The following is a 19,187-nucleotide window of genomic DNA, read 5'->3' on the forward strand; positions in this document are numbered from 1 at the left end:
AGGTGGCCATCTTAATTTTGTTGGTCTTTTTTATGGTTTTGGCTCGGAGACCTCTAGAACAAGTTCAGAATGCATGAAGGCATATGGTACATGGAAACCTCTCTAATTTGGTCAACCACCAGCCAAAGGTTGGCCACAATGCCCCTCCCAGGAAAATGATGCCTTAAAAAGTAAGGCTTGAAATTGTATGTGGCTGGGATTTGGTGTCGGCCCGAGAAATATATCCAAGATCAAGTTGGCTCGGGATTTGCTATTGGCTCAAGGAGTAAGCTAGAGATTGTGTGTTCTTGGGATTTGGTGTTAGCCTAGGAAGTTTGTCCAATGTTGTTGGCTTGAGATTTTGTGTTACTCAAAAACCACAGAAAAAGGATTAATTTGATCCCACTAACAACCTTGGTAGGACACTATTGCAGGAAGGAACATCTTATAATAGAAGTATAATATCTCCAAATGTGGGTTTACAAGGAGGCTTTGAGAGTGAAATACAAAAATACTTTTCACTTGTTTATTTGCAGAACATGCAATTGAATGTGGACAAACCTCAAAAACTGATGCCAATGCCATACTTTGATAGCATTAGCATGAAGATCGATTCTCATACCTCAAACCCCTCTTTTTGTTACCCAAGCAGATGACCACAAAAATTATTTTTCAGGACCCTATGATCTTGATGGCTATAGCTAATACCATTTCAAACCATGGCCGTGCTAGGTAGTCTCAGCATGGTTGTTATTCAGGTAACCTTTGATACAATTTGAGGCCATCCATAGATTATGATCATTTAGTACTTTAGTTTGTGCCTATACTAAAAGGCAAAATGAATGAATCAGTTCCCAACATGCTCTGATTTAGTATTTCGTGCCTGTTAATGCAATTTTCATTTGACCTTTAGTGGTAGTTCTTTTTGAGTTATTATTAGAATTTGAATCAGTGGTACGTAGCAATTTCTTTTTTAGTCATTCTGCATTTGTCTGAAGTCCCCACTATCAATTACCAACTTGAAGACATATTAAGGCAGATGGATTGGTTGTGCTTTACACATGTTCTTCTTGCTTAATCCATTGAAGACTTCTTGTATATTCCTTGCAATTTACAGAAGACTTCCCAAGTATCCTCCAAACTATAAAATATTTATCATGAAGCCACAACTTTACCTTTAGAATTATTTAACTCTTTTACCATCTTCCTGACGTTGCCAAGTTCGCAACCATTGTTTTCTTATACATGCCTTCATTAATTTGATATTAGTATTTTGGCACTTCAAAAGTGAAAACAAACTCTAGAAGATGAAAATGAATTATAGCATAAATCGTTTTACAGTAGTTCCTATTAGCTTTTCGCTAACTACTTTATGCAATTTCAAATGTTAAAACAACTTTAATAGAAAATTTCGAATTATCCATCTGGGATATGATTAGATTTATGACCTTCACCAGGAAGGTTATTCATGAAAATATGTCATCTTTCCCCCTTTAGCCAATACTCTAGGCACCTAAATTTTGGGTCCAAACTCATGTGTACTGATTAGCTAAATCTTTAGAGAATGATTCATGTTTTAAATTTTTATGTGCCTTTGCATTTGAAATGTTTATCTTATCTTAACTGGATTTCTTCCTTCTTAATTTGTATAATATATCTGAAGCTAGAGAATTTACGACCCATTGTTTGTGATTTCTGAAACCTTATTTTCATATTTTTAGATGATTTTCAATTATTTCATTACATGTTATGAGGCACTTCAAATTGGAATCATAATTTAGTCAGGAATTCCATTGGATGGTGTTAAGGAGATTTTGCTCAAACAAGGTTAATTAAACAAACCTAAGAATCACAAAAACACAAAAAAAAAAATACAGCACACTTAAAACACATATATTACCCGGTTCAGTGAAAACCACCTATATCCATATGAAATGAATCTACAAAGGTTTGATAATTGATCACTAAGATATGACCTTCATTTTTTCTTTCAAGACTCTTTCTCATACTTTCCTATTAGAAAAACATAGGAGCACTTCCCAATTATATTTACGCAAGCATTTCTCTTGTGTTTAGAATCTTTCTCATAATGATCTATCTATCAAGGCGATCTAGATTCCCTTTACAATAAGTAAAATAGTACTCATTTGTCTTGAATAAAAGTTGTTAGAAGTGAACAACTAATCATAATAAACATTAACTGAATAAACAACTTGATCTATATTGGTAGCAAAACCAGTGCATGTGCCCAAAGTACTGACGAGACCACACAAAGAGACTTGTCCACTTAGTGTGCATTAGCCCAAAATACTGAAGAGACCACACAAAGAGACTTGTCCACTTAGTGTGCATTACCTTACGTCACCCAAAGTCTTCAAAATGGAACATGTCACTTTGTACACACCTTTGAGCTCTTACCTTACTCTATGCTAATGTACACAAATGAACAAAGTGTCTTTTGAATGTGATTTCACTCGTTCATATTGTTTAAGTGAGCTATTTCGAACTCACTCCTCAACAATCCTCCACATTGGTTGTAGAATTCGAATCACTTGCAACACTAGCCTTTTCCTATTTCCTAAGTCAACAACCTTTTACATAAACTAAGTCTAAGCAATACTTGAACTAATTAAACATTGTGGCCTTTGTGATTATATCTATTGGATTCCCAAGAGTTAAGGTTTTCTTTATGTGTAATACTCCCCCAATGTTTATGTCTAAGATAAAATGAAGTCTTACCTTAATGTGATTTATCCTCTCATGTTATATTTGATTTTTAGACTAATAAATTACATTTTGACTATCATAAAACACTGTTACAGACCCTTGCTTCATGCTTAGCTTACTAACCAACCCTTGTATATGTCCGCATAATTGCTTCCTTGATAGATTTAGCTATTGCCATATATTCCACCTCTATGACTGAAAGAGAACCTATGCACTATTAGGAGGCTGTTTAGCAAACTATGAATCTCCCTAGATAAAAAATATAACTTGTCAATAATCTCCTACCATCCAAGTCTCTTGCATAATTAGAATCCACATAGCCATTAACCTATTGACTTGTATTCTACCCTCCTTAATACATCAATCCAACATCCTTAATACATTTAAGATGCCCTAGTTGCTATTTCACAACATTGCAATCCATTTTCTAGATTTTTCATACCTACTGATCACACTCATAGCATTACATAAATAAGGTTTATCACATCAAGGAGTACATGATACTTCCAACTACACGAGCAGAGGGTACCTTTACCATATAATCCTTATCCCCAATTTCAGGTCAAGGTGACTAAGCTTGGGACAACTTAAAATACAACGCAATTGTTGTTCCCATTGGATTTGCCCTTGACATAACAAACCTATCAAGAACCTTTATGATTTCAATCCCTAGAATCCTCTTGGCTAGTCCAAGATCCTTCGTCTTTAAGTCACTTTGAAAAAAATGACTTTAGTCTATTAGATGCTATGAACATGTCATCATAGCTTAGCAAATAAGTGGCAAAAACGGTGGAAAAAATACCCTCTATCATAGATCATGGTGTCTACAGAGTGCTTATATAACTCAGACAATGAATTTGAGAGGATTATTGCTTGGTCTTTATCTTCAATCTTCACTTGACTATTTTCAAGATCTAATTTGATATTATTGAAGTTGTCAATGCAGTCTTCAATATGTTATGCATTTTCTACTTTTAGTAGTCTATTTGTCAAAGATTTTTCCACGAGCAAATGCTTCAATTTCAACCATATCAAAGCTATAGTTGACTCCTTTAAGACTTCACATAACATCTTATCACTAAGACTCGAAAAGACAACATTGTGTGCTTTATCAGGGATCTTGGTCTTGTCCTCAAAGGATAAAGAACTTGGTAAGTTTGCCCTTAGGAACTTCTTGCTTAACTAGTGATGCTATCATCTCCATTCTCCATAGTGCCAAATCATTCTTCTGATTGAATGTCAACCTTTGTTAAATCCATCTACAGGCTCTCATAACAGTTTGTTAAGGGGATTTTACCTCGACAAGATCAATTAAATAAGCCCAAGAACTTAAATACAACAAAAAATAAAGTACAATCACAACACCAAGATGCTTCGTGGTTTGATGAAGATCACCTATATCCATAAGAAAAGAATCCACAAATGCTTTGCTAGTCAATGATATTGAACCTTTGTTTCTCTCTTTTGCACAAAATTGAAGGCTTTCTCTCACCCTTTCCTCATGGCCAAACAAAAGAGTACTTATTCAACTAGATTCACTCAAGAATTTCTTTTCTTTTTTAGATTATTTCTTACAATGATCTATCTACCAAGACCATGTATATTCCCTTTAGGATGAATAAAAGAAAACTCATTTCTACTCATTTATACCTAAGATATTCTTAAACATAAGTTTGCTACAAGTCAAAAACTAATGATAACGACTGCTAACTGAAAAGACAACCTAATCCCTTTGGTAGCAAACCATGTACATGTGCAGGATGTGATGTAGAGTCCACACAAATGGACCAATAGCAATTTGTGTGCATTGCCTTACATCACCTAGAATTTTGCACTAGTGGACTTATGTCCCTTTGTGAACAGATTTGAGTTCTTGCCTTGCACTATGTCTGTGTTCACAAATAGACCGACAGTATGCATAAATGGACGAAGTGTCTTTTGAACTTGATATTTGTTGTCCTAGTAATTTAATTATGCTAATTTACAGTCACGTTTCAATAGATGGTTTGAAGAATTTACTGTCACTTATCATGGTATGCATTTGCTTGATCTTGTCTGTATGGCTTTCTTATTTCTTAGAGATCAAAATCATAAATTAAATCTTGTAGATAGAAAGCACCAAACAACACTAAATGTAGTGGATATCTGATGCATGAATTGTGGGTGCTCGAAACAATATACCTTTCATGAATGATCAGTGTTTCTCTTTGTTCAATTACTTAACTTGTGTGTAGGTTGGGTTTATTAGATGAACTAGAGGATGGAGATCTTTATTGACATTTACTGATGAAATCCAGCTTGGAACAAAAACACATGGTCGAGATGCAATGGAGTCAAAGCACAGAAAGGGTGGCAAATTTTGTTGCCTGGTAAGCATTGCTTAGAAAATTCTCTTCAGACTTCACCTTGGAAGCTTTCATGATGGAGATGTGAAAAGATTCAGAGTGCTCCGGATGACAGATTTTGTACTTGAATTGTAGAGTGCTCTTATGGCATACATGTGGGTTTATATTAAAGGTTTTGTACACTAAGATGGTTTATAAGCTCGTAGGTTTATGTCGGATGTTAAGTTATTCCAGTGTTTTGAAAACCGGACACCAGCCGGTCTGACCTCCAACAGGTGGCCTTTCCGGTCTGGTTGCCCGTTTTGAACCATTCATCTAATGAGCCGATCTCGAGCTGCTTAAACTAGCAGTTGAACCGGGTGAGCTGAATGGTTCTTCAAGAATCGAACAGGTCAACGCACCTCCCTTTTTAGTCTTTTTAGCAAAATGGGCTAAGCCTCCCTTCACAGCCCAACATTCAATGCCCACTCTTTCATTTTGCAAAAAGGCCACTAGCGCTGCACTGAGCTTCATGGCCCAATAGCCACTCATGTCACAGTGAATGGGAATGAATTATAAACGTCATCATTTCTGGTGTGGGATCAATGTAAAGGGATTTAAAGGAAAAATCAACTTTAATGTTGCAGCAGGGGAGCTTGAACCGACAGGTTCATAATAGGATTATTGCTCCACTTTGCTACTCCTTTTTTTGCATCATAATTTAACTGGGAATAAATTACATAGGTTGTGTCAATTAATAATATATATATATAATTATATAATATGATTTTTTTCTCCATTTTTAATATATATTTATATTTAAAATATTGTATATATTTTGTTTAATAAAATTTAAAATATTAATCTATTTATATAAAAATGAATAAATAATATTATAAATATTTTTTTATTTTTAATTATATATATTTTAAATATTTTAACATTATTTTTAATTTTAAGAAAATATAAATTATATATTTATGACGTTACAGATTTGACATCGATTCGACCACCCATTCGATCCTAATTTGACTATTGGTCTGACCCCGATTCGACTATCAGTTCGATCAGTGAAACGTACATTAGTAACTTTTTCTGTTTAATGTTCAATTCGATTTTGAAACATTAAGTTATTTTCATATGGATATTTTTTTGTCATTAAAGAACAGACCTTTATTCTAGAGATTTTAAAAGGAGTTTGATTTCTTTTTCCTATTTTTATATATTTTTGAAAGATTTTTAGATTGTCTTTTTTAGCATTTCAAAAAAGTATGAATACTTAAAACAAAAAACAATACAATTACAAACATGTTCATAGTTTCATTTAGGATGAAGAATTTCTTTTTTCTTTTTTTAAATGTTTCCCTCGATAAAATAATTAATTTAGTGGGACACAATTTACTATGTGATGGGTTAGTTGATGTGCCCACTCCACGCTCAACAATTATCCCAAATAAGAAAAGTCATTAGGCTTGGCCCATAATTTAACTCTTAGCTTAAACTCAGCCCTAAGCCTAGGTTTAATGCAGACTATGGCTTGATGGCTTGATACGTCAGTGTAAAATCTATCCTATGCATATACTATTTTTATTTATTTTTCTTTTTTAAGGTTAGGTTTAGTTTCTAAAAATCCGAGGAAAAGTGTTAGAAAAAGAAAACAGAGAAAAAAAATTTTAAAACGAGAGAAAATTAAAAAAATTAAAAAATAAGTTTAAAATCAATAAATTATTTTTGTATATTATTTTAATTTGTTTCTTGTTTTTATAAAAGTCAAATGATTTTAAAATGTACACATTTTTATATAATTTTAATTACATTTTATTTTTTTATTTCTTTCACAACAAAATTAAATGTGATTTTCTTCCTTTTTTTTTTAAATAATCTTCTGAACGAAACATGACCTTGGAAATTTAATTACACCACTCCCAACTCACCTCTATATATATAATATATAGTCCTGCAAACTATGGTCTAAAGACAAAATTATTTTTATTTTTGTTACTAAATAACTATTGGACATTTTTGTTATACAAGTAATCTCACTTAATGTCTCAAAAGAAGAAAAGAAATTAATTTTAAACTAAGAAAATAAACATTGGTTTCTAATTTTAATACAAAAATTTAATTATTTTTCTGAGAATTATGTAAAGAAAACAATTTTCATGAGAAAGTCTTTCTTTCTTTAACACGTTGGTTTAGCAATATATATATTGTGGACCCCGCATTTTTGCTCATGCACTTCCACTCAATGACGAGTTCGCTTTTTATTTGAAAATGACTTGGAGTTGCCACTTATTTTTGTTTTATTTTTAAAGGGTAAACAAAATAAGAAAGAAAACCCTAAATGTGACTCCTTATTTTAGAAAAGGTGGTCTGTGAAAAACCAAATATGAGCTCGAGGGTCAGGTTACTTGTTAGGAAGGTATGGTAAAGACCGTTGCACCCCTCTAAGTCTCTAAAAACGGGTCTCTATTGATGAAATGAAACAATCATGGCAATTGGTAAGAAAATCAATGGATATCGACATGATCACACACTGAAAGTCAAAGCATGCATGGGAATGGTTAGAATGGGAGAGGATGCGTACCTTAGCAGCAATTGATAAAGCGCTAGCAAAAAAAGGGGTTAGTGCATAATAATGAACACAAACTATGTCACACATGCCACTAAACGAGTTAGAAATCATTAGATATCACAATTGACTCAAATTTATTTTTAGAGAAAACATTCACTGATGTTAGGCCCCCACCAAAGCCCAATTTATTTTTGCATGAATCAATTCCATAAATTTCATCACTTGGAATTACGAAATTTAATTCTTGTTTATTTTAAAAAATTTTAAAAATAGAGGAGGTGTGAAAATTGCTTACTGAAGAAAATGACAGCTAATTTTATTGGAAAAAATGGATTTTTGGAACTTAAGAAAAATGCTAAGGATGAAAAATGGAAGAGTTGAAATTATTTTTTTTTAAAAAAAACCAGAATTGGAGAAATTATTAATAAAATGGGGCTTAGGAAAATTGTTTTCAAAATTAGGGGATGATGAACTAGGGTGATGGTGCGTGGCCCAAAGGTTTCATGCTAAAGGTGCACCCTGCAGTGTCTGCCATAAAGCTTTGATTAGATGCTTGTACAGTCACCGAATCAGGCAATGATGTTGTAAGCCCCTTCATGTCTCCTCTATGACTATCTTTGGCAAGCCGAGGGTCCTGGGTGCTAAGCCTAATATAATCTATTCAACTGAAATCACTTGGCTAGCTATGATCAATGTATCAAAAGCAAGTAGGCCTTATTACTGGTCTCCACTGTATGTTCATATCTAAGAGCATCGACACGTCTTTTGAACTCAGTCATCTCAGTTTCTGGGACTTGAATTCCAACCAATACATTTGCACCAGTTTCACCTTGCTCACGGTAATGGAACAAGCTAATATTCTAGTGCAGAATGAAAGTATTTGAAAACCTCATCAGAGTGTCTGGCCTTTCTGGGAAAACAAACCAATAAAGTAATTCATTCTCAACATGTAATCACCCGCCCATCAAATGTCTCCAATGATCTTTAACCAAGTCATCATTTGTGAGATTGAAGGTTGTGAGTTGAGAAGACTCTATCCGTTTCACTATTGCACTGAGTTCAAACACTATGTGAAGGCCGACATTGTATAGTACAAGAGCCTTTTCCTTATGAGGATTATATCTATATTAGAACTCTGTGATATTCATATGTCCTATCATCTCATAGAACTGTTTAAAGCTCCCAGGTCCCTCTGGCAACAATGTTGCCAGCACAGCCTCCCGTTGTCGACCAACATCAGCAAGTTCAGTTACTAGTCTCAACCTGTCGAAGTTCATGTTTGCCCCACTGGTAATTGCTACAATGTTTTCTCCCTTGACGCCGTAATATTTGTAGTATGCTTCAGCTCCAATAAGGGCAAGAGCAGCTGTAGGTTCTAAAATGCTCCTTTTCTCCTCAAACATGTTCTTTATTGAGGCACATATAGCGTCACGGCTTACAAGAACCATCCCATCTATTCGTTCCCTACGTAAGCTGAAAGTTTCTTCACCAAACTAACTTGGGCCCCAAGCCCATAACCAAAATACTTTGCAGTGTAAGAAGCTGAGGCCATGCACATCATCACCATCAAGAGTGTATTCTCCATGGTCTTTCAGAAAGGCCGTGCATGTGTTGAAATAGTCAGTGACTTTACTATAGCTGCTTATGGGTTTGCCAATTCTGGCTTCACAACAGAAAGAGTTTCATCGGTATCCATCTTGGTCACCAAACCTTGGTCTACCTCCTTCAAAGCGAGGTGGATCACGTGGACAGTCAACAGGTGGTCCAATGGGCCTACTGACAAGCTTAAAAAATTATTTTTGAGTTGCAAGGATGATTTCAGAAGGAAAATTCAAGTGAATTCTCAGAAATTCAATGTTGTCATTGGTGAGACACCAATAGTAATGCATCCAAGCAAATGTCTCCCATACGTACTATTTTCCTAGGCCAATTTCATTTGCAGCATCATGATTCCCATAAGCGACATCCATTGCATTTTCAGGGTTTGCAAGCATGGCAAATGTGTCATCACAAGATACAGCTACTCCTTCGAGAGAAGATTGGTATTTGGCACCCATGTGGATGAGAGGTTCACATTTGCTCTTGTATTTGCGTTTGTGGGCGACATCATCTCTATGCACACATGCCAAGTCCACTTACGGAGGCCATACTGATCAAAGGCATCATCCAAATTGAAGCGTGCTGCAGTTCTGGTGTAGTCATAGTAGTCATAGCAGATGTCGACTGCACCATGCAACTTAGAACATATGCCACTCTCCAAGGCTAGATCGTCAGTCGCTTTGCACATTTGCTTCACTAGATAAACGTCCTTCATTCTTTTCTTTGCATAATGTCCAGCATCCTAAAGCCAAAAACTAAAAGGCCACCTGTGCCCATAACTTTACCATTCCCATAAAGCCATGAACTTGGTTTTTATATCTACCAATTGCTTCATGGTTTGATGTCTGGCGTTGATCCAAAAAGCATCAACAACAGCAATGAAGATAACAGTGGGCTAGAATGGGTGGTGTCATGAGAATAATGGGTATAGGAAAAGGTTGATGGAATGGGTATTGGAAATATAGTAAGAGAATGGGTTTATTGGAGGCTTTAGGAGGAATACTAAGGAGTCACATGCATGAACTACATTCACATGGGATGGGTAAGGAATGAATGAGTGAGAAACGGGTATGGTGGACTGTGAAGGTTGGGAGGGTAACGAGATGGAGATGATAGTGAATGGAACGTGGGTTAACGGGTATTGAAATAAAGTGATGATGGGTATGGGGAGATGAAAGATGAGTATGGTGATTGTGGATGTGGGGAGATAAGAGTGGCCAGGCACTTTGGTCTTCATGCACGTGGGAAATAATGGGAATGAATGGGAGGTAGGTTAGGTGGTGGCAAGTTTGAATGAAGTGGGATATGAAAATTGGGAATGTAGTAAGAAAACGGGTTCAGTGGGTGTTGAGAGGTGGGCATGGGTTTAGTGAAATGGATGGAATCACACCGGTGAAACTGCGGTGGGTAATATTTAGTTGCTCCAAATGCAAACCTTACCAATGACGGGTGGCAGTGAGCCTTGGAGACGATTGAAGCTTGCATCAAACACGGTTACCTATGTTGTTGTTGCTACTGACATTCCCAGTGGCTTCAACCGTTCTAGCAGTCGCCTTCGAGATCTGATGCTGCATCTTTGGCACTTCGTGCTTCCATTTTCATCTAGACATGGTTTATGAATGGATCCATTTGAAAATTTTCCATCAACTACTTCTGTAGATCTTTTAGTGAGATAGTGCATATTCCTTTTCTTTTTCAGTTGCCATGTGGAAACCCCCACACTAGCGGAAACAAGGTCGTGAGGGTGCAGGTGAGACAAGCCACCAGTAAGTGCATGTAATGACCAATCGTTCAACACAATTGTGTGGAAACATATTCAGAATATTATCCATGCATTTCTCATTCACAATTTTCCAATACCCATCAATCTTTGTTGTTGAGAGAGAGTTGATAGAGCCCATAATCCAGACCTCAATTCGTCATCACTAGCTTGACTCTAATAATGAGTCTACTTGGCCCAAATGCGGTAACCATTTCGGGTTTAAAGATACCAGTTTCAACACATCTCATTGGGGTAGCTCCCATTCCACCAACCTTATGCACATCCTGTGGAAGAAGATGTAATGGCTTGTTTGAAGGCCTCTTGGGCTTATTGATCATATCTGGGGCATCAAGAAGAATCGAGTCTGCATTCTTCACTACTTAATCACTACTTTCAACTCAGATTTGGCTAACTTAAAGACCTGAACCTTTCTATCCCATGTAGAAACAAACGAGGAAAACCTTTCAGATAATTCCATATGCGTGTTTTCAACAGTGGAACTTTGCGAGTGGGACATCATGCATTTCCAGGCAGCATAAGACATGGAACTCTCTCGAACCCCATCAAACTTACTACGCTGCGCATGGTCAATGTGGAAGGCATCAACACGACCCTTATTCCTCTCTTGCAGCTGTTCTCAATCCATGCACATGCCGAGATCCATGACAATATGGCCTCTGAGGAACATAGCTTCAACTTTCACATTGTCTGGACTTTAAGAAACTTGAGAGAGCTTCGGTGCCATAATGGATATCAACAGTTTGAGACAAAAGTGTCCAAGGTTATGGTGAACGTTTGAGAGAGGGGGGTACCAATACCAATTTCACCAAAGTATTGAACATCCATGTAGCTTTTCAATCCCACAATATTTGTATCTTGAGAGTCCCCAAGATTACCACTTCGAAGACACTTTCTGGTAGAAGATTTTAGTGACTCCCTTTCCTTGGACTCAAATTGTGCAACAACTTTCCATACCCATGGACTGAAAATACATCTTTGGCAATTCCTTGCTCCTTCGGGCAAAGGTGAGAAAATGAATGCACACTAAGGGCAAGTACCAGAAACATGGGAAGATAGCCAAAACAGGGCACAAAGGATAGAAACAACAAGGAAATCATACAAGCCACGTTCATATTTTTATCAATGGGTCTTGATGAGGGTGAGTGAAGTCAAATGAATATTAAACGGGAATCAAAACATGATTGTAGATATCTTATGAGGAAACTGAGCAGAGCTAAATCAAAATAGAACTCAAGAACCAGCAGAAAAAGAGAAAAAAAAGTATATTGGTTGAAACGAATGTGAAATCCATAATAATCATACCTGAAAGTGTCCCTTTCCTGCAAAGTGTGATGGATTTCTAACTATTTTTGCTCCAAAAATTCCCCAACTGATTTCCTCCTCAAGCTGCCTGCAACTCTTTCTTTCTCAGGTTCTTTCTCCTTCACTTTCAGCACATCTTTCCTCCAGCTGTCAGCAACTCTCCAGCAGCCATGCTCCCCTAGAAAGGACCTCTCCATGTAAAACTTTCTCTCCAAGAAAACCTCACCCCCTCCCCTCTGTCTTTGCCCCTCAAGCCAAAAGAATATTTCTCTCTCTCTAAATGATACACTCCTCTCTGCTGAATACCCTCCTCCTTTCCCAAGTGTCTTGCCCTCCAAGCCAAAGAATCTCCTAGAAAACCCATTTGCTTCCTCTCCAGAAAAACCTGCTCTCCCAGAAAAGACCCCCCCTCAAAAGCTACCGAATATCCTCTCCCCCTATGTCTTGCCCCTCAAGCTAAAGAAAACACCCTCAAAATATCTCACCTCTCTTTGCCAATAGAATACGCTCCTCCACTCTAACAGTCTGTAGCTTTTCTCCAGAGTATTCCATGACACGTGTCGCCACCCTATTGCCTCTTCAATCCACTATTGTGATTCTTTACTGACCAACTATGAGGCAATACGTGGGCTATCAAGGATTGTCAAAATGGGGGTCTACATATATATTTTTATTTTAAAGTTTTTTCTCAAATGTCTTGCAAAAAATACTTAAAACATCTTTTAATTTTTCCTAATTTGTTGTTTCGAATCCATAATTTGTGAAAGTTATTACTATATGAAAATATTAATGCATTCAAGCTAAATTTTTGTTCTTGGAAAAAAAAACAATATTTTAATAATTTCAATAAATATTAGTGACTTAAAAAATTGAATGTAAAATGGATGGTGGTACTCAAAGACCTTTTTTGTTTTTTATTTTTAGAAAATAGAAAATAGCCACTGAAAGATGCATACTTTAACAAGACAATGATTTTAAAAAAAAAAGTTTAGAAAAATATATAGGTATTGAAAAAAATTTACTATGTCAAATTTTAAAATTTTTGGTAACTACTGTTTTAGAACATAAGGTCAATTTCTATGTTTTTTTTTTTTATAGAAAGTTTTAAAAAATATTTTAATATATATAAATTATTTCAAATTTTTAAAATTTTAATGGTAGCTTTGGAGAGCATGGGTTAAATCATGATTTTTGTCTATGGAAGTTTTGCAAAAAATGTATGTAAAGGTCACCTAAACTATCGTATAATTTTTATTTTATATTTATACTATTGGTTTGGCTCTCACAAGTGAAAATTATCGAGTCTATAAAATAAATATTTTATTTTATTTTATATTTATTTGAGTCATTATACCAGCATGATCCATGTTTGAGAGGACCCAATAACAAATAAAGAGCATGTCCAATTACATTTGGGCCTTTATTTTCATATTGTGTTTAAGTTGTCTTTGTTCTATGGTATTGTCAAAGTGAAAAATGATTCACTATTCAATGTACTCAATTCATCCAAGGGATTTCTACATGCTTTCTAATTGATTTTAAGACACATTATATGGTCAATCCAAGATGAATTTATTATATGATTTACTAATTTTTATGAGATATAATAGTCGGGAGATCTCATATCCATTAAAGTTTTAGGGTGTATGCAGAGCATGGACATAATAGAAGTAATTAAAAATAACAACTTCAGCTCTATAGAGTGTGTTAAAAACCATTATTGAAGTTTGAATATTCTCAAACTCAAATCCTTTTTTATAAAAGATTTCTCGAAACCTCATAATCTTTCGCTCAATGACTCATTCTTTGATCCATGACACTTGTTCAGAGCAGTTACACACTTCTTGAGGGAGAGAGATGGAGGCTAAGTCTACAAAAGACCAACTCTAAAAATTAGTCTCACCCTAAAACCTAAGGGATTTATGTAGATTCTCTCATGTGCTTAAGTGACTTTGGTTCAACTTTGGCCTATGTCACTTAATCTAGTCTAATGGGTCCTAATTAATTAACTAGTTCTAATAGAGTCCAATTAATTTATTAACTCAACAAAAATAATTAATCTCAAAATATTGTGCAACTTTACACTTTTACCAAAATGCCTTTATACACATAAATGATTAATTCTCCATAAAGCTTTAAAATAACTAACTATAAGTAATGTTTTAAAATCGGATTGGACATATTGGTTCAACCGATTAAACTGTCAACCAAAGGCCTCTATGGTCCAATAGACTGGAGTGAATTGTTCCTATGTTGGATTGGTCTTAAACCGTCCAAACCAATAGTTTGAACATCGAATCGAACGAACTGTTTGATTTCCCTTGAACTGATCAACATTATTTTGACTAAAGTCACAACGTGAGCCTCCTTCATTTATGGCCCAATGAGCTTTGACTATATATAGCCTAACAATATGCCCTTATACACATAAATGATTAATTCTCCACAAAGCCTCAAAATAACTAATTATAAGCAATGTTTTAAAAGTCAAATAAGACTAGTTAATTAAATTGGTTAGATCGTCAATCAATGGTCTCTTCGGTCTAGTTGACTGTAATGAATTGTTCCTATGTGTAGACCCTCCATTTTGTCTTCCTAGCACATGTCCTATTAGGTATTTGTTTGGTACTTTACAGCAATTCCCTAGTGGCTTATTACTACTTGTGTAGCCTATCTTTTATAAGCCACCTTGGGGACTTTGGTTAAGGGACTCATCTGACTCCATTGTGATCCTTGGCAACCCTGATTTAGACTTAGGCTTTTCCTTTCTTTTTTAGGATAGCACACTTAGGCATGTTTAGGTCACTTAGACAATGTCCCGACCACCTCAGGCCCACTTAGGCACTCTAGGCCCATTTAGATGCACTTGGCCCATTAGGCACCACCTTAGGCCCACTTAGGCACACTTGGCCCATTAAGCATTCTTTGTATGACTTGAGTTGCTCACATGGTTGCATAGCTTGCATGACACTTTATTATTATTATTATTATTTACTTAATTATTTTATTAATTTAATTTGTTTATTTATTTTATAATTTTCTAAAACACCACTTGTATTCATTTATTTAATCTAATAATTTTGTGCTTTTGTAGGGAACCAAACCAATTGGAAAAAGAAGAAAAGTCCATGGGCATGAGATGACACTAAGGATGCCATTTTTAAGATGGTAGAGTACCAAATTTGATTAACATGTGAAAAGGAAGGTTTTTGGAAGATACCAGATTGTGCTTTGACGTGAAAAGGTGTAGGATTTAGTTTTGGTGGTCTTTTGGTAAGGTTTACCAGAAGGCACATGAAAAGAAGGTTTTTCTGAATTGGAAGAGATTCCCAAGGAAGGAGTCCACGAAGAAGGAAAGTCAGCACCTTTTTTTTGGAAGCTTAAGATCACACTTTGGAAGGATTTTCAGCACATTTTTGGGATATGATTCAGCATGTAGATGGACGGGAAAAGGGCTGTGTGAGAGAGGAGGAGAAATTCTTATTCGGATGATGAAAAGGATTCTGAGTACGTTTCTAAGGAATGATAGGGGGGGTGTTATGGCCAGTGCCGGTGTGGACCCGCATTTTTCACGTGCGTCCCCACTCGATCGGCGAGACTCGCTTTTTATTTGTGAAAAATTAATTTTTGGAAAAAGTTGGAGTCGCCACCTATTTTATTTTTATTTTAAAGGGAAAATAAAACAAGAAAGAAAAACCCTAAAAAGTGACTCCATAGTTTTGGAAAAAGCATGTCTTTGGGAAACCTGAGTCTGGGTCCGGGGATCAGCTTACTTATTGGGAAGGTACCTCTAGGAGGTAGCACCTCTCTAAGCCCTATAAAGGTCTCTACTAACAAAGTTAAGGGAAGTGTAGCCATTAATCAGTTAATTATGGATACCTAAGTAGGCTAGATGATTTCGAATATTTCATGCCTAACAAGAAAACCAATCATAAGAGGGAGTCAAAGTGCGTACCTGAACGGCTTCTCAAGCGCTATCATAAAACATAAGAGTTAGTGTAGAAAAATATGACACATAATATATATTTTATCAAAGATGATCAAACAAGCATCAAGGCAATCAATTATGGCATCAAACACGGTCATGGTTCATGATAACATACATATTCATAGAATTTTAGAGTTGAAGGGTAGAAAAAGCGTACCTGATTAGCGAGCATCCACGCATCTATGGGAACAAGGGTATCTCAACAATAAATATGAAACAAATTCATGTATATCATCAAGGGGAGTCAAAAATCAATCAGGTATCAAGCAAACAATATGGAAGAGGGTATCTTGAATGTCGGGCCCCCACCAAAGCCCTAATTAATTTCGCATGAGTTGATTCCATAAATTCCATTGTTTGGAATCATGAAGTTTGTTCATGCTTGTTGAAAATCAAGAAAATCATGAAAATAGTTAAAAATCAGATAAAACAGTGACAGTGCATGCCCGAAGGAAAATGGCAGCAAATAGCACGTTAAAATTGGGATTTTATACCTAGATGCTCCTAAGATGGATTTTTCAAAGCTGGGAATATTCAGTTGAACAATGGTTTCAAAATTCAATTTAAAACAGTAAGTTCCCAATCAAAGAAATAAAGAGAGGAGGAGGTGTGTGTAGCAAGATAGCCATGAGGTACTGGAGCTTGGGAGGTTTAGCTGTTGCTAGATTGCTGATGGTTGTATGAAGAGGCCTCTGTACATTGCTAGCATGTCTGGAGTAGAGCTGGCCATATTCATTTCAGAGCATGTTGTCACAAGCTTATTCAAATGAGCCTCCCCATGGCTTTATATAGAGCCAGGAAGCTTCTGGAGACTCCTAGAAGTGGGAAGAGTGTGGAAGGTTCTAGAGAAGCCTGGAGGAATCCACACAATTCTACACCATGGTGAAAGGCACGAGAGGAGTCCGGGGCTTTCTAGAGAAATCTAGAAGACTCTTGTACATACTTGTATATAGGCTTGTAACTAGAATGGTGTAGGACATTCTAGAATAGTCTTGAGTTGTAAGGAACCCTCCAAGGTTCCAGAGAGTTCCCTTGGTGCCTATAAATAGGTGAGGGCCTCATTTGGCCAAGGCACCACCCAAATCACTTCCTAACCAAGCAAGTGAGCATCCAAGCACTTGTAAAGGTTTTCTTGAGTTAGTGAAAGCTTCCATTCTTTCAAGAGTTGCCTACCAAGCTTCTTAAGCTTTTGAGTCGCGAGTGTCTTAGCCGAGCGAGCTAGGCATTGAGGGAGCAAGGCTGACTTAGCAAGATCAAGCGTCTTGGCTTGTCTAAGTGCCGCACGAGCTTAGTGAACGACTAAGTCCGTGACAAGTGGTATCAGAGCGCGGTTACGAGGTGGGCATAGCAAAGGAAGCATGTCGGGCTCTAACGTGGAGGAGACTAGTGAGCAAACCCGTGGGAGGGAGACCGAGCCTACTGCACGGGGCAGGGGCAAGAAGGATAAATCTCGTGATGCCGTTGCCAACATGGAGGCAAGGCTAGCCAAAGTGGAGCTAGCCATGGCGGACACTCGGGAGGGGTTGGACTTGATCGAGCAAGGCATGGAGAAGGGCTTAGAGGATCTAAGGGAGCAGATCCAAGACCTTCGTGAGGGGGTGCAAGTCTCACAAGTTCATCCAGTGTCACACGAGGAGTTCATGTCCTTCCAAGGAAAGGTCTTGAGCATGCTTGCTAGCATGGAGTCAAGGATAGAGGCCTTGGCCACTCGAATGGAGTCCCGAGACCAGGAGGTTAGGCAAGAGTTGGCCATCTACAAGGCTGCTGTGTCGGCACGGGTCATGGCCACACATGAGGCATCTAGGGTGGAGGTGCCGAAGCCACATGGGTTTAGTGGCAAGCGGGATGCCAAGGAGTTGGATAACTTCTTATGGCATATGGAGCGATACTTCGAAGCTATCGCATTGACGGATGAGGCGGCTAAGGTGAGAACTGCGACCCTCTACCTTACTGACACAGCTACTCTATGGTGGCGTCGAAGGTTTGCCGATATGGAGAAAGGCATTTGCACCATAGAGACGTGGGAGGACTTCAAGAGGGAGATCAAGAGGCAGTTCTACCCCGAGGACGTGGCTTACCTGGCTAGGAAAAACATGAGGCGTCTCAAGCACACAGGCTCAATACGCGACTATGTCAAGGAATTCTCTTCACTCATGCTTGAGATTCCTAACACGTGGCAACTGAGGAGGAGTTGTTATTCAACTTCATGGATAACCTGCAAAGGTGGGCCGAGCAGGAATTAAGACGCCGAGGTGTTCAAGACTTAGCCACTGCCATGGCAGTAGCAGAGTCTTTAACGGATTATAAGAGGGAAGACTCCCCCAAGGTTGAGTCTTGGGAGGATAGCCACGCCATGGGTGGGGGAGACGAGGCTTCAAGGGACCACAATGCTCCTAAAAAGGGATCAGGCAAGATGCCTAACGTCCGAGAAGGAAGGGGTAAGGCGGAAAGGAAGGAGTTCACGCCTAAAACCAAATGCTTCCTATGTGACGGTCCACATTGGGCACGGGATTGCCCAAAGAGGAAGGCGCTTAGTGCCATGATCGAGGAGAGGGAGCAGGAGGACGAAGCACATATGGGCTCAATGCAGCTACTAGGTGCCCTCCAATTCAACCCGAAGCCTAGTACGCCTAAGACCTCCTTACTAGCAGGGGTGCAAGTAAAGGAGGAAAAAGGGGAGCGAGCTGAGGTAGCCCGCACACACATGGAAGAGGTCACCAAGGGGAAGGTGAACTCAATGGATAAGAGGAAGCAGCACTCTAAGCATCGAAAGCGCACGGGTCTGCATCCATCTGGAGCCTCACGGGAGAAGGAGGTGAAGAATATCCTGGCTGAACGGGTCACCAGGAGACAAGGGGTCCCTCCTGTGATAGAGTATCTAGTCCGATGGAAAGGACTACCTAAGAGGCA

This window comes from Vitis riparia, chromosome 18, assembly GCF_004353265.1.
Source record: "Vitis riparia cultivar Riparia Gloire de Montpellier isolate 1030 chromosome 18, EGFV_Vit.rip_1.0, whole genome shotgun sequence".
Taxonomy (NCBI): Eukaryota; Viridiplantae; Streptophyta; class Magnoliopsida; order Vitales; family Vitaceae; genus Vitis; species Vitis riparia.